This window comes from Myotis myotis, unplaced genomic scaffold, assembly GCF_014108235.1.
Source record: "Myotis myotis isolate mMyoMyo1 unplaced genomic scaffold, mMyoMyo1.p scaffold_m19_p_20, whole genome shotgun sequence".
NCBI classification, from domain to species: domain Eukaryota; kingdom Metazoa; phylum Chordata; class Mammalia; order Chiroptera; family Vespertilionidae; genus Myotis; species Myotis myotis.
Window position 1 is genome coordinate 23,368,847 of NW_023416325.1, and position 16,648 is coordinate 23,385,494.

Here is a 16,648-nt window from a genome sequence, read left to right on the forward strand (position 1 = left end):
TAGTCTTCAGTTGATTATTCAGGGTGTTTTTTTCTGTATTTTAGTTGTAATTCCAGTTTGGTGCTGGGAGAGTGTTAGTGTAGCTTCCATTTACTCCACAGCCATTTTGGAGTAAATTATAAGGATTTACTACAACAATTTTTTATTCATTCACCATGGACTGTTACTCATCCTGAACAAGTGAATGAGCTATTGTTTTCAAAATAGACCAACAGATAAGAAGCAAGCCACAACTCTAGCACCCTTTTTCAGCTCTCCTACAACATGGCTTAAGAAAATTGGTGACATTCCAGTATCTACCAACTTCAGGAGGATTGAGAATTACTGAAATCAATGGTATAATTGAAGTGTATAATAATGGAATGATTTAAATATGTACAGTAGTTCCTCGGGTTATGTCGGAGATCCGTTTCTACAGTGCGATGTAATGCGATTTTTGCCGTAAGTCAGAACCCACCTACGTAAGCACCTACGTCACTCACATGGAGCACATACACAACAGTAATGAAGTGAAACAGTAAAAAAAAAAAAAAAAAAAAAAAATTAAAAGAAAGATAACAATTCTTGATCTTGTGGTAAAAAAAAAAATAAAAAACATAAAGCACATATGTACATGCATCAAAATGATGGAAGTTTTTTTTTTAATAAATACATGGGAGATGGTGACATAACCACAAAACAATGTTCGTCAAGTCCGACATAACTCGAGTACTGTCTGTATATTTTTCAGGCTCATTAATATGTGGTTTGAAAATGCATGTACTTATTCTTCTCTACAGATTTTACTGAAGATCCTTTCAACCCAGAGCTTACGCTGACTGGTCATGAAGGGGAGATGGCCCAGATGTGTATTTGAGGGTGGAAGGAAATTAATGATTTAAAGCCTTCTAGTTATCACTTAAGACCTGAAAATATAAAAGTTGACTATAAATTACTGGAAATAATAGACACAGCATGAATTTCAGATTCTGGGGCTTCTAACAGTGTGTTTGGAGTCTCTTAAACTCTCTGAGTCTTGCTTTTCTCATCTGTTAAATGAAGAAAAGAAAACTTTATTTATAGGGATATTATAAGGATTAAATGAAACAATTAATGTAAATTTCCTGGCATGCAATTGGTGATAGGCGAATTTTAGTCTCCTTCCACTACCCCTTGTTCATAATGATTGAATAGTTCATATGTGAGAGTGATTATAAAGTAAAAAATAAGGTTAATATAGCAAGTAAGCCTACCAGAATGCAAACGTCTAATGAGTGCTGACCCAGTGCAGTAACTTCTATGGGGAAGCTGCCCACTCCACCTGACTGTGCTGTTTTGGCTAAAAACATTTGGAATGCTTCTCTCTACAGTCAGACCCTCATGCAGAACACATTCACAGGAAATTAGTTCAACAACTTTTTATTCATTCACCATGGACTGTTACTCATCCTGAACAAGTGAATGAGCTATTGTTTTCAAAATAGACCAACAGATAAGAAGCAAGCCACAACTCTAGCACCCCCTTTCAGCTCTCTAATCAAGTATTGCTCAGCTCCCCACAACGTTTTCCAGATATGCTCAGAGAAGCTCTTGTTGGCAAATTCACCAGTAGCCACTTTCTAAATGGAAAGTGTATTGTCTCTGAGGGACAGTGTGTATCAGTCAAAGGAGGTAAGGGATAGTGACATTCGTGAAGACAAAGGAGACAGAAATAGAATTACAAATACCTAGAGCATTCTTTGAAAGAAAGATTTAAAAACAGTAGCTTTAATGAAAGAAGAGGGTGGAGTGTAACAAGGCTAATATGGGAACGAGGCAGCCCTATTTCAGGTAGTAGCACTTCCCTGGAGATAGTCTCAAGAGCCATTATTTATAGGAAAATTTGCTTTGACTGTGAGCATCCTAAAGAACCACTTTACTTTGATTTCAAAGGCCAACCATGTTGACACTTCCAACTAGAGATTACTAGCTGGATCTGTGGCTTTTGAGAAAGAAATCTGTGTTGGTATAAAAGAGAAAAAGTCCAGCTCTGGCCGGTGAGACTCACTCCTGTCCACCAAAAGGTTGCTGGTTTGGATTCCTGGTCAGGGCACATATCCAGGTTGTGGGTTTGATCCCCTGTTGATGTGCATATGAGAAGCAGCCAATCAATGTTTTTCTCTCTCTAAAAAAAAGAAATTAATAAAAGCATATCCTATCTAATAAAAGAGAAACATAGTAATTAGTGTACGACTGCTACCCTTCCCATTGGCTAAACAGGGCGATATGCAAATTAACTGCCAGCCAAGATGGCGGCAGGCAGCCAGGCAGCTTGAAACTAACATGAGGCTTGCTTGCTTCAGTGACAGAGGAAACCAACGTTCCCCACCTGCCTTGCTGGCCTCTGAGCCTGCAGTTTGAAACATTGTAACAAATATAGAAGCTAAGCAAAACCCCAGAAACCTACTTTCAGTGAGCTGGGATCTCAGAGCTGGAGTTATACATTGTTTCAATTATAGAACACAAACAAACCAGATACCTGCTTTCAGCAGCAGAGGCCTCAGAGCTGGAGCCAGAGCTAAAGCTGGCCCAGAATAAAAAAAAGAAAAGAAAAAAAGGAGCAGTTGGGAGCTTCAGCCCTCAGCCCCTCACCCAGACTGGCCAGGCACCCCAGTGGGGACCCCCACCCTGAAGGGTGTATGACCAGCTGCAAACAGCCATCATCCCCTCACCCAGGCTGGCCAGGCACCCCAGTGGGGACCCCCACCCTGATCCAGGACACCCTTCAGGGCAAACCAGCCAGCCCCACCCATGCACCAGGCCTCTATCCTATATAGTAAAAGGGTAATATGCCTCCCAGCACCGGGATCAGCGGAGCCGAGAGGCCTCCTGGCACCGGGAACAGCATGACAGGCCAAGAGATAGGCCCAGAGATGCTGACTTGCATCAAAACTGACCAATCAGAACCTAATCTGGGTGAACTGTGAAGGCAGAACCTAAGGCAGGGACTGAGGAGGGGTTCTAAGGGCAACAGCTGTTTGGTGCAAGGTGTAAGAAAGTGGTTCAATTTTTTAATGACTACTTTGGCAATATAGTGCATATGGCTGGCTATCAGTCCAGATATAGGGATTATGTGTTTTTGTCTACCAAGAGCATCTCCTCCTGCTGAAAAAGGCCCCCCCCCCCACATTTAAGCAATCCTATCCTATATAATCTATCTATACTAATAAAAGGGTAATATGCTAATTAGACTGGGTCGACTGGCCATCTTCCAGATGTCCGACTTCCTTCCAGACAAAGCCATCTTGATGGGGGCCAAGGCAGAGGACATTAGGAGCGGTCAGGCCAGCAGGGGAGGGCAGTTAGGGGTGATGAGGCAGGCGGAGGCAGTTAGGGGTGACCAGGCTGGCAGGGGAGGGCAGGTGAGGTCAATTGAGCCAGCAGGGGAGCAGTTAGGCATCAATCAGGCTGGCAGGGGAGTGGTTAAGGGGGCGATCAGGCAGGCAGGCAAGCGGTTAGGAGCCAGTAGTCCCAGATTGTAAGAGGGATGTCTGGCTGCCGGTTTAGGCCTGATCCTAGGCCTAAACCGGCAGTTGGACATCCCCCCAGGGGTCCCAGATTGGAGAGGGTGCAGGCTGGGCTGAGGGACACCCCCCAGTGCACAAATTTTGTGCACCAGGCCTCTAATTTTAAATAAAAAGGTAAGAAATAGAAGAATTCCATGAGTAAGATGCTAAGCAGACAGAATGGCTCTGGAGCCCTGGGCTTTATTGCCCAGGTGAGGGTTTTTTCGTAGGAATAAAGACCTGCATTTTTAATTCCATCTGTCACCAAACGAGCTAGGCTCTAGGGCAGCCGTGGGCAAACTATGGCCCACGGGCCGGATTCGGCCTGTTTGAAATGAATAAAACTAAAAAAAAAAAAGACCGTACCCTTTTATGTAATGATGTTTACTTTGAATTTATATTAGTTCACACAAACACTCCATCCATGCTTTTGTTCCAGCCCTCCGGTCCAGTTTAAGGACCCATTGTGTCCCTCGAGTCAAAAAGTTTGCCCACCCCTGCTCTAGGGCCATAGACCATCCCCTCTGTTCAAATGTCCCATCTTTCCTCCAAAATGCATCACTACCACTGAGAGAAATCTAAAGTCTTTTGTAATTTAAAGGATGAAGCACAATTTTTTATTGCTTTAATTTGAATATTTTCAAACCCACAGGAAAGTTGAAGGAATAATAGAATACCCATATACCTCTTCACCTACATTCACCAACTGACAAGTTCTTTTTATACCCACCTTATTTCACTCTCTCTTTATTTATATACATACTTTCCTTTAGCTAAACTGTCCAAACGAAAGCTTCCCATATCATGACATTTCAGCATTAAAGGTTTAAGTTTGCATGTTCCAGGGACAAGAACATTCTCCATAACCACAGCACCAGTATTGCACCTACAAAAATCAGCATTAATACCTTGAGTCTGCTGGGGTTCAGAATGAGCCACACCAAGATGCGCCTCAGTGGTATATGGATTATTTTGAGTTAAAGACAAACTTCTATTAATCTCCCCTCTTTAACTATCTAGAGAAATTTAAATTAGCAGCCTTGCTCATAATAAGAGATTATCCAAGATAACCTTTTCTGACCTAGAGTCAGAAGTCTAGAGCAAACTCTAGAGTGCTCTCCCTGCAGTGGCTTTCTGGGACCCCACGGTGCATCACCTCATCCCTAACTCAGAATGTCTAATAGACCCGTTTTTCCTTTCTGTGTCTGAACTTCTTGTGTGTTGTATCTCTGACTGTCTTGTGTATGTGGGGTTCCCATGAGCACAAAATTAAATTTGATTTTCTCTTGTCAATCTGTCTCTTGTTAATTTGATTATTTGCCCAGCCAAAAGAACCAGAGGAGAGAAAAGGGAATTTTGCCCCTTCCTCACAAGTCCATAGTAAAATTTCTTTTTTTTTTTTTTTTTTTTTTTTTTAAATTAAATCTTTATTGTTCAGATTATTACATTTGTTCCTCATTTTTTTTCCCCCCATAACTCCCCTCCTCCCAGCTCCCGCCCCACCCTCTGCCCTCACTCCCCACCCACTGTCCTCTTCCATAGGTGCACGATTTTTGTCCAGTCTCTTCCCGCATCTCCCACACCCCTTTCCCCCCCAAGAATAGTCAGTCCATTCCCTTTCTATGTCCCTGATTCTATTATGATCACCAGATTATTTATTCACTTGATTCTTAGATTCACTTGTTAATAGGTGCATATTTGTTGTTCATAATTTGTATCTTTACCTTTTTTTTTCTTCTTCCTCTTCTTAAAGGATACCTTTCAGCATTTCATATAATACTGGTTTGGTGGTGATGAACTCCTTTAGCTTTTCCTTATCTGTGAAGCTCTTTATCTGACCTTCCGTTCTGAATGATAGCTTTGCTGGATAAAGTAATCTTGGTTGTAGGTTCTTGGTATTCATCACTTTGAATATTTCTTGCCATTCCCTTCTGGCCTGCAAAGTTTCTGTTGAGAAATCAGCTGACAGTCGTATGGGTATTCCCTTGTAGGTAACTGGGTTTCTTTCTCTTGCTGCTTTTAAGATTCTCTCTTTATCTTTTGCTCTTGGCATTTTAATTATGATGTGCCTTTGTGTGGTCCTCTTTGGGTTCCTTTTGTTTGGGGTTCTCTGCGCTTCCTGGACCTGTAGGTCTATTTCTTTCACCAGGTGGGGGAAGTTTTCTGTCATTATTTCTTTAAATAGGTTTTCAATATCTTGCTCTCTCTCATCCTCTGGCACCCCTATAATTCTGATGTTGGTGCGCTTGAAGCTGTCCCAGAGGCTCCTTACACTATCTTCATATTTTCGGATTCTTTTTTCATTTTGCTTTTCCAGTTGGGTGCTTTTTGCTTCTTCGCATTTCGAATCTTTGACTTGATTCTTGCGCTCCTCTGGTCTGCTGTTGGGTGTCTGTATAATATTCTTTATTTCAGTCAGTGTATGCTTAATTTCTAGTTGGTTCTTTATCACAACATCGAGGGTCTCATTAGATTTCTTGAGGATCTCACTACATTTATCGGCGGTCTCACCAGTCTTTTCGAGGGCCTTACTAAGTTTATCGGCAGCTTCTAGACAGTTCTTAAGAGACCTTAAAAGTGTGGTTCTGAACTCAATATCCTCCATTGACAGTTTTGTCCTGTTTCTTTGTCTCCGCATTTTTTATGCTTTCTTGGTGCACCCCCTAGTGGTCTTTGTCCGCAGTCTTGTTGCCTTTAAGCCTTGATTGATGTCGGCAATACCGGGGTGATTTGACCTCCAGGCTAACTGGCTATGAGAGTCTGCTGTGTCTGTAGTGGGAGGGCTTCTGTGCTGGATCTCTAGGGCGGTGCTAATCTAGCGTTTGCCTGAGGCTATCCGGCAAATGGTTCTGTGCAGGGCTTGGGCGGGGCGGGTCCCCGGGGATCTACAGGGCGGGCGGAACGAGCAGTTATGGCGACTCTCAGTTCCTTCCCCAGGGGCTCTGCCTCTCAGAGCCCCAGCAATGGCTGCAAACCTCGGAGAGAAAGCTGCCTTCGAGTTCCGACCGAAGCCAGACAGTCCTGTTTCTCCCGTTTGAGTCTCGGTCCCCAGAGACTCGCCCGGATCTGGAGCTCAGAGTCTGAAACTCCCTCCCGATTGAAAACAACAATCGCGCCCTCCGCCGCCAGCCCGCTCCGCGCGCACACTCCGCACCTGAGTATTTCACTTCAGCACTGCGCCTCCTCTGAGTCTGGGTATGATATTCTCTTTCCTCCTAGTTGTAGAATTTCCACTCAGCCAGCCTTCCCGTGGTTCTGGGTGATGTCCGTTCTGTCCTTTAGTTATATCTCTGAAGTGGTTGTTTGAGGCAGCGATCTCCGGCTTAACCTATGCCGCCATCTTGGTTTCCTGAAATCTGCTGACAGCTGCTCTGTGATTTATCCAGCAGCCATTGTCACGGACTGTTGCCTTTATTCCTAATAAATCCGCACCATGTTCCTTGCAGAACTTCACAGCATTGTAAATCTCTCACCCATAGTAAAATTTCAAAAACTATCCCCAAAATGTTCTTTATAGTGGATTTTTTAAAATCAAGGATCTGATCAAGGTCTACTATGTATTGTAAATACTCCAGTTGTGGGAAGCCGCCTATTGTCTTCACTAGCAGAGAGGTGTGGACAAGGAGCCCGGAAGGCTGGTGGCCCTTGAGCCCTGGCAAAGGTCAGAGCTACGCACCCACTGTTTAGTCGAGACAGTGCTAGCTGAAGCAACTTCCCCACCAGATAGTCATGTAAATCCTCACTGATAAGATTGTCTGTTACTGGAACTTGCCTGCCTAACGGCTATGGGTGGATCCCCAACTGAATAAAAGGATGGCGAGGCCTGAGCACAAGCGGAGTCCATCCTCTTGGGATGGGCTCTCGCCTGGCCCCCCAATTTCCAAATTATTACTTGTCTTGTCTCTTTCACCTGTGTGTGGCCCCTCTTCCAGATCTTGAACCCTGAACCACGCGGGACGTGGGGAAACATACATATACAAATTTACACACTAGTGTTCATGGTCTTGGGTCCTTTATTTAACAAGCCTGGGCTACTTTTCCTGCAGAACATCCCACATTTAATAATGTAGGAAATGTGCAGGAAAGTGTTTGAAACACTTAGGATTCAACATTAAAGAGTACAGGATAGTGATAAGGTTAGGGTTAATGTTAGAGTTAGGGTTAGGGATTAGGGTTGGGACTAGTGTTAGGGCTTACTTCTTGCATTAGTATTTAGGATTTAATTAGGAATGTTTAGAGTAGTGTTTGGATTGCAGAATTCATGTTGAAAGAGTGGGAAATTACGTAGGAAAGTGTTCAAAAACATTTAAGTTCATGTCAAAGACCTGGAAAATACATAGGAAAATGTTTGAAAGCCCTTATAGTTCACATTAAAACAGGTGGGACACAGAACCTGGCTGGAGATCCTGGATAGAACCTGGCTAGAGAACCTGGCTATGCTGATCAACTGAACGCTGTCTCCCTGTCCTTTCTTCTTCGCTGACTCCGTTCACACCTTTGGGAACCCTTGGACCTGCTGGGGCTGGACCCCAACAATACAATAAACAGGAAGCCTTTACTTGCAAGTAAAAAAAAAAGCAGGTGGGAAATATATAGGGGAGTGTTTGAAACACTTATAATTCCCGTTTACAGGGCTGGTAAATAATTAGGAAAGTGTTTGTAATCACCTGTATTTCACCCTGAAAGAACTGGGATATATGTAGAAAAGTGTTTGAAAACTCTTACAATTTACGTTGAAAGTGTTGGGAAACGTGTAGGAAAGTATTTAGCGTAAGAGTCAGGGACATGGTTAGGGTTAGTTTTAGGGTTGGGGTGCGGGTTAGGGCTAGAGTTACGGATTACTGTAAGGGTTAGGATTTAGGATTAGAGTTATGATATGTGTAGGATACTGTTTGGAACACATAATTCACATTGAAAGACCGGGAAAATATGAGGGAAAGTTTTAGAAAACACATATTTCATGTCAAAGAGCTGGGAAATATGTAGGGAAGTGTTTTAAAACACATATTTCATGATGATAGAGCTGAAATGTGCAGGAAAGTGTTCGATACACGTGTAATTCACGTTGAAAGAATGGGGAACGTGTAGGAAAATGTTTGAAACACATATAATTTACGTTGGAAGAGCTGGGTGCTTTCATACTCCTGGTTCACTTAATTATCACAGAATCCCATTTTAAGATGAGAAACTGAGGTAAATATTTTTGCTTACTTTCCCAAACCTACAACCCAGTCCTAGAACGGGACTCATCGTAGAGTGGGCTGAAGGAGGGAGGTTTGGGTTGAGGGTGGGGCAGCAACTGAACAGGGGAGGCAGCAGCAGGCACTTCAACATTGTAATTTCCAGGATGTACATGGCAGACATAGCACTTGCCAGAGTGGAATTCCCTGTGGCTTGGTATAACTTAATCTTCCCTCATTGTATAGGTTATAAGTTATTTGTGTTTACATTACATACCATATACGATTTGGAAAAATATATCTAATATCAATGTACACAGTTCCACAAAGATTCACTCAAATGCATTTTCTATAATTTGAAAGTAAACCTACATTTTAAAAAAGAAATACTCAAAAATTATGTCTTGCAACCTCTGAGACCACTGTATTTTCTTTTCAGGTTTTTAAAATAACATTTATTTTTTAAAAGTTAACATGTGCCTAATAGGAGGCGAAAACACAAGAAGCAAAGAACAAAATCATCCATAGTCACAGCAGTTCACATTTAATGTGCCCTTCTGGGTCCCATGTGTATGTGCGCAACTGTGCAGCCATTTTTATGTAATTAGATTGTACAGTTATGTATCATGCTTTTTCACACATTATGAATACCTGCCATTTCAAAGTCCCAAACCTATATGTGTGTTTTGATAACCAAAAATACACTACACCAACTCAATCTGGGGAAAAAAAATGTATAATTCTGCTTTTCTTGGTGACAAAAATTATATAAAAGACAAAAATGGGAACAGGCCCTTAGTTAAAGATATGGACAGAGTTACAATTAATATACTGCATTCCCTTCATGTTCCATTAAGATTGAGACAGAAAGCAAGAGAGTACACAAGTACAATGCGTCTAAGAGAATTCTTTATCTGATCTACACTTTTAAAATATTAGCAAGGAAGCAAGTTTCCATTGAATTCCGTAACCTTGTCTCCCTACAGCACAGCCCAAGGAGGTGCTTGCGCGTCGATGGGAATCATGGGAATGGAAGTGCAACTGGTCTGCACACATCCCTGCCGCCCACCCCCTTGGCCCTCGCTGCCCCCCTGGGACAAAGGCGATGTCCAGGCTTGATTTCCGCTCTTTGAAATCAAGTTCTTTGATGTTTTCTTCATATCTAGGTTTCTAGATCTACTTAATTCAATTCTATTTCTTATCAATAAAATTTCCCCTTATGCTGCCCATCCATTTTCTTTGGTATAAGAAAAAGCAGCTGTGTGAGAAGAGGAACACACTTTTTTTTAGCTTGTACTGCGATTGCACAACACTTCCATTGCTATGTGGCAAGCAGAGATGCGAGGCTTTCACACGAAACAATGGATAACAAGAGTGTCTCCTGTGAGGGTTCCAGAGCAGACACGCTGGGAATAAAATAAAAATAGACCCCTCCCGACTCTCTCTTGCTTTTGCAACTGGGAGAGATCTTGATTTTTCAATGGGTGTGAAAAATACAAGCATGTGTTGGTGCAGGGGTGGGCAAACTTTTTGAATCGAGGGCCACAATGGGTTCTTAAACTGGACCGGAGGGCCGGAACAAAAGCATGGATGGAGTGTTTGTGTGAACTAATATAAATTCAAAGTAAACATCATTACATAAAAGGGTACGGTCTTTTTTTTTTTTTTTAGTTTTATTCATTTCAAACGGGCCGGATCTGGCCTGCGGGCCGTAATTTGCCCACGGCTGGTTTAGAGTGATGCTCCAAACTGTGTCAGCCTCAGCTTCTCCTGCTGGGTGACGTGGCTGCAAGGTCAGGCTGCGTGTCAACAGTCATGAGAAGGCTGCTGCACCTTCCCCGCGGGCCCTGCTCTGTGCCTGGTCCTAGGGACAAGCTTCAGATGGTAAAACAGTCCCCAGCCTGCAGGCCCTTAGGTCTGTTATCATCGTGCTTCAAGGACAGGGTAAGAATGGCAGGACTATTTCTTAATTTTAATTTAATTTAATTATTTAGGTCTAATTGACATAAAACATTGTAAGTTTAAAGTGTACAGCATATTGGTGATTTAAAAATGGCAGAGTAAGTGGATGCTGCAGGGACATGCTCCCAGGAACAAACTGGAATTACAACTAAAATACAGAAAAACTTCCTGAATAATCAATGGAAAACTCATGAGAGAGAACCCTGAAACCCAAGGACTGAAAGTGGAGACTGCATAGAAACAGGTAGGAGGGGCAGAGGGGCTAAAGGCCTGAGGGGGCACCCACAGACAGCAACTGAGGTGACTGGAGAGATATCTCAACTGTGAGGGGTTGCCACTGAGAACGCTGGGGTCTAATCCCCAAGCTGTGGCCCGCCCCCCCCCTCCCCCAACAGAGAGCACAACAATAGAAGCCAGGATTGGGGACTCAGGGGGTAGAGCTCAGAAGGCAGACACTAGTTTCCTGGGCTGAGTCATTTCCTCAAACTGCAGAGGTCATCTTCTCATGAACACTTTGGGTTTGCCTGATGAGAAGACAGTTGACCCACACTATTGGAAAACACCTTGCCCTGAGGCCACTTAAGAGACTAAAAATAACAATTAACCGCCAGGAAGAAGCAACTGCCCCACCCTGGTGAAAAAAATTCTCACCACACCTGAGGACAATTACCTGGGGGGCAATTTAAGTCAGAATCCTATCCGTCTGTAGGCAGAGGCAGGCTCTGGAGACTTTGAGTCTGTTTTCAGAAACAGCATTTAACACTGTCTTGCATTAGAGATTGACAGGTGTGGAGGATCTACCTAATACATAGTCACAAACTCAGACAGCCAAAATGAGGAGACAAAGAAAAAACCCAAATGAAAGAATAAGAGAATTCTCCAGAAGAAGAGATAAATGAAACAGAGATAAGAAATTTATCTGAAACAGAGTTCAGTGTAAAGATGGTAAAGATGCACAACAGCATGAAAAAAAAGACATAGTAACTATGAAAAAAGAACAGCTGGAGATAAAGAATGACATAACACAAATAGCGAACACATTGGAAGGAATACACTACAGATTAGAGGAAGCTGAGGATCAAATCAGTGAATTAGAAGACAGAGTTGAAAATATAGATCAATCAGAGAACCAAAAAGAAAAAAATAATTAAAAAAACAGGAGGACAGCTCAAGGGAGCTGTGGGACAATGCAAAATGTAACAATATTAAATAGCAGGTGTGTCAGAAGAGGCAGAAAGGGAGTAAGGGATAGAGAAGGTGTTTCAAGAAATAATGGCAGAAAACTTCCCTAACCTGGTAAAGGAAAAAGTCACATAAGTTGAGGTGGCACAGAGAACCCAAGCAAGAAGAAACCAAATAGGCCAATGACCAGACACATCATAATTAAAATTCCAAAAATGAAAGACAAAGGGAGAATCTTAAAGATAGCAAGAGAAAAGCAAACAGTTACCTACAAAGGAATTCCCATAAGGCTGACACCTGATTTCTCATCAGAAACTCTATAGGCCAGAAAGGAATGGCATGAAGTACTCAAGGTTATGGAAATCAAGGCTCTGAACCCAAGATTATATCCAGAAAGACTGTCATTCAAAATAGACAGTCAAACAAAGAGCTTCCCAGACCAAAAAAAAAAAAAAAAAAAAAAAAAGAAAAAGAAAAGAAGGAAAGAAAGAAAGAAAGGAAGGAAGGAAGAAAGAAAAAAAGGCTAAAGGAGTACATCGCTGCCAAGCCAGCATTACAAAAAATGCTTAAGGGACTGCTGTAATGAGAAGAAGACACACAGAGAGAAACCTTGCCATACAGAATTAAAATGGCAATAAATAAGTACCTATCAATAATAACCCTAAGTGTAAATGGATTAAGAGCTTCAATAAAAAGGCATAGAGTAGCTGAATGGATACAAAAACATGACCCAACTTTATGCTGTCTATAAGAGACCCCCTCAGAACAAAAGACACACACAGGATGAAAATGAAGGGATGCAAATGGAAAGGAAATGCTTATAGCTGACAAAATAGACTTTAAAATGAAGGCCATCACAAGAGACAACAAAGGCCACTACATAATACTAAAGGGATGGATCCAAAAAGAGGATATAAGCCTGGTAAAGATACACACACCCAATGTAGGAGCACCTAAATATATAAAAAAACTGCTAGAGGACTTTAATGGAGAGATCAACAACAATACAATCATAGTAGGGGACTTTTAACACCCTGCTGATTTCACTGGATAGAACTTCCAGACAAAAAATTAACAAGGAAAGAGTGAGTCTAAAGAACACACTGGATCAGATGGATTTACTTGACATTTATAGAGCATTATACCCAAGGCAGCAAAATATACATTCTTCTCAAGTGCACATGGATCATTCACTTGATCCACAGGTTAGGACACAGACTAAGTCTCTACAAGTTCAAGAATATTGAGCCATAACCAGTTTGGCTCAGTGGATAGAGCATAGGCCTGCGGACTGAAAGGCCCCAGGTTCGATTCCGGTCAAGGGCATGTACCTTAGTTGCGAGCACATCCCAAGTAGGAGGTGTGCAGGAGGCAGCTGATTGATGTTTCTCTCTCATCAATGTTTCTAACTCTCTATCTCTCTCCCTTCCTCTCTGTAAAAAATCAATAAAAAATATATTTTAAAAAAAGAATATTGAAATCATATGAAGTATCTTCTCAGATTATTGTGACATGAAATTAGAAATCAACTACAGTAAAAACGCCCCAAACATTCCAACACACGGAGGCTAGAAAGCATGTTATTAAACCATAAATGCCTTATGAACAAGGTCAAGAAAGAAATTAAAAACTTTCTGGAAACAAATAAAAATGAACACACAATAATGCAAAATCTCTGAGACACAGCAAAAGCAGTTCTAAGAGGGAAGTCCATAGCACTACAGGTATATCAAACAAACAAACAAACAAACAAACAAAACCAACACAACCACCCAAAAAACAACAAGAAATATCAGCAACAAACTATTTAACCCTACAACTTAAAGAACTAGAAAGAGAACAACAAGAAAGTCCTTAAAAGTAAGTAGAAGGAAGGAAATAATAAAGATTAGAGCAGTAACAAATAACATAGAGACTAAAAAAAACACACTGTAAACAATCAATGAAATCAAGAGCTGGTTCTTTGAAAGGATAAACAAAATTGATGAACCATTAGCCAGACTCATCAAGAAACAAAGAGAGAAGACCTAAATAAATAAAATCAGAAATGAAACTGGAGAAGTAACCAGTGATACCACAGAAATACAAAAGATTGTAAGAAAATACTATGAACAACTATATGCTAACAAGCTGGACAATGTGGATGAAATAGGAAAATTCCTAGAAAAATATAAACACCCAAAACTGAATCAGGAGGAATTAGAAAACTTGAATAGGCCAATAACAACTGCTGAAATAGAAGCAGTAAAAAAACAAACAAACAAACAAAAAACTCCCAGCAAACAAAAGCCCAGGACCAGACGACTTAACAGGATAGTTTTACCAAATGTTCAAAGAAGAACTAACAGCTATACTCCTCAAACTATTTCAGAAGATCCAAGAGGAAGGAACACTTCCAAATTCTTTTTATGAGCCAGCATTATCCTAATTCCAAAACCAGATAAAGACACTACAAAGAAAGAGAATTACAGGCCAATATCTCTGATGAACAAAATATTAACAAACTGCATCTAGCGACATATTAAAAAGATCATACACCATGACCAAGTAGGATTTATTTGAGGGATGCAAGCCTCGTACAATATTCACAATCAATAAATGTGACACATCACATAAACAAATTGAAAGACAAAAATCGCATAATCATAGCAATTGACGCAGAAAAAGTATTTGACAAAATCCAAAACCCATTTTTTATGAAAACTCTTGGCAAAGTGGGAATAGAGGAAGCATATCTCAACATGATAAAGACCATTTATGACAAACCTACAGCCAACATCATTTTCAGTGGGAAAAACTAAAGCCATTTCCCCGAAGACCAGGAACAAGACAGGGATGTCCGCTTTCCCCACTCTTATTCAACATAGTACTGGAGGTCCCAGCCACAGCGACCAGACAAGAAGATGTAATAAAAAGACTCCAAACTGGAAAGGAGGAAGTAAAACTCTCATTATTCGCAGATGACATGATATTGCACATAGAAAACCCTAAAGACTCCACCAAAAAACTACTAGATTTAATAAATCAGTTTGGTAATGTAGCAGAATACAAAATCAATGCCCCCAAATTGATGGCTTTTTCATAATGAATTCTCAGGAACAGAAGCTAAACAAACAATCCTATTTAGCATTGCAGCATACAAATTAAGATACTTAGGGATAAACTTAACCAAGGAAGCAAATGACCTGTACTCAAAAACTACAGGACATTGAAAAAAAGATAGAAGAACATATAAACAAGTGGAAGAATATACCATGTTCATGGATTGGTAGAATCAAAATCATTAAAATGTCTATACTGCCCAAGGCAATCTACAGATTCAATGCAGTCCCTATTAAAATGCCAACAACATACTTCACAGCTAGAACAAGTACTCCAAAAATTTATATGGCATCAATAAAGGCACCAAATAGCTGCAGCAATTTTGAGAAAGAAAAACAAAGTTGGAGGAAATCTGGGGACTGGCTCTCTTAGTAGTAGGGAGCTATTTACAAACACCAGATTTCAAGTTATATTGCAAAGCCACCGGAATCAAAACAGCCCGGTACAGGCACAAGAACAGGCATATAGATCAATGGAACAGAACAGAGAATCCATAAATTGATCCAAGCCATTACACTCAATTAATATTTGACAAAGGAGGCAAGAGCATGCAATGGAGTTAAGAGAGTCTTGTCAATAGATGGCGTTGGGAACATTGGACAGTACATGCAAAAAAATGAAACTAGACGGCCAACTTACTCCATACACAAGAATAAGCTCAAAGTAGATACACATTTAAATGTAAGTCATCAAACCATAAAAACCCTAGAAGAAACCATAGGAAGCAAAAATTCAGACATCTCTCATTGCAATATCTTTTTTTTTTTTTTTTTTTTTTTTTTTAGGATAAACACCTTTATTACACGGGCTAAGATAGAAGGGAAGAGGACTTATTTGCCTTTCCGGGCCTTGATTTTCCTCAGATAGAATTCCAGCACCTTGCCCTCGAGCACATAGCCATCTGCTCAGCCGCACTGGCCTGGTCTTGAATCAATGCATGCAAGCAGCTTGCCCTGCTGGAACTGCTCCTTGAGAAGACTGCTGATTTTGGCATTCTTTTTCCTCTCATCGTATTTCTTCTGAATTTTCTTTGATCGTTTTTTGTTCAAAATCTCTTCCTCTTCAGGAGTCAGCTTGGCCCCCTTCTTGCGGCCCAGGGGCAGTGCCTCTAGTGGGACTCGTACCACTGTCAGTACGGTGTGCTGTCAACCAGCACGATGCAGTTCTTCACTAGGGTCTTGGTGCAGACCAGCTCATTGTTGGATGCGTTGCAGACAGCATCAATAATCCTCCTTTTGCGCGTACAACACTCAGAGCCCCAGGAGAAGTTGCCCACGTCCAGCCTCAGGGCCCGGTACTTCTTGTTGCCGGCGTGCACGTGGACTGTGTGTATGTGGCGGGGTCCAATCTTCGTGTTGGCGGCAGGGCGTCCCAGCTCATATTTCCGCTTCTTGTCGTAGGGCTTCCTCTTGCCCCCGGTCTTGTGGCGCTTGTGCCAGTTGTCCTGAGAGATACCCATGGCTCGGTGCCGGTTTGAAAGAGTCATTGCAATATCTTTACAGACAAATATCCTTAGGCAAAGGAAACTAAGGAGAAAATAAACAAGTGGGACTACATCAAAATAAAAAGCTCTGCACAGCAAAAGAAACAATCAATAAAACGAAAAGAGAGCCCACTGTATGGGAGAACATATTTGACAATGACACATCAAATAAAAGGTTAATATCCAAAATATATAAGGAACTCATACAACCTAAC

The 16,648-nt window shown here is 41.4% G+C and overlaps 1 pseudogene; it reads right to left on the minus strand.

The window, feature by feature from the left end:
• Positions 1-15,706: 15,706 nt before the first annotated feature.
• LOC118678353 lies at positions 15,707-16,426 on the minus strand (annotated as a pseudogene).
• Between the last annotated feature and the right edge of the window lie 222 nt (positions 16,427-16,648).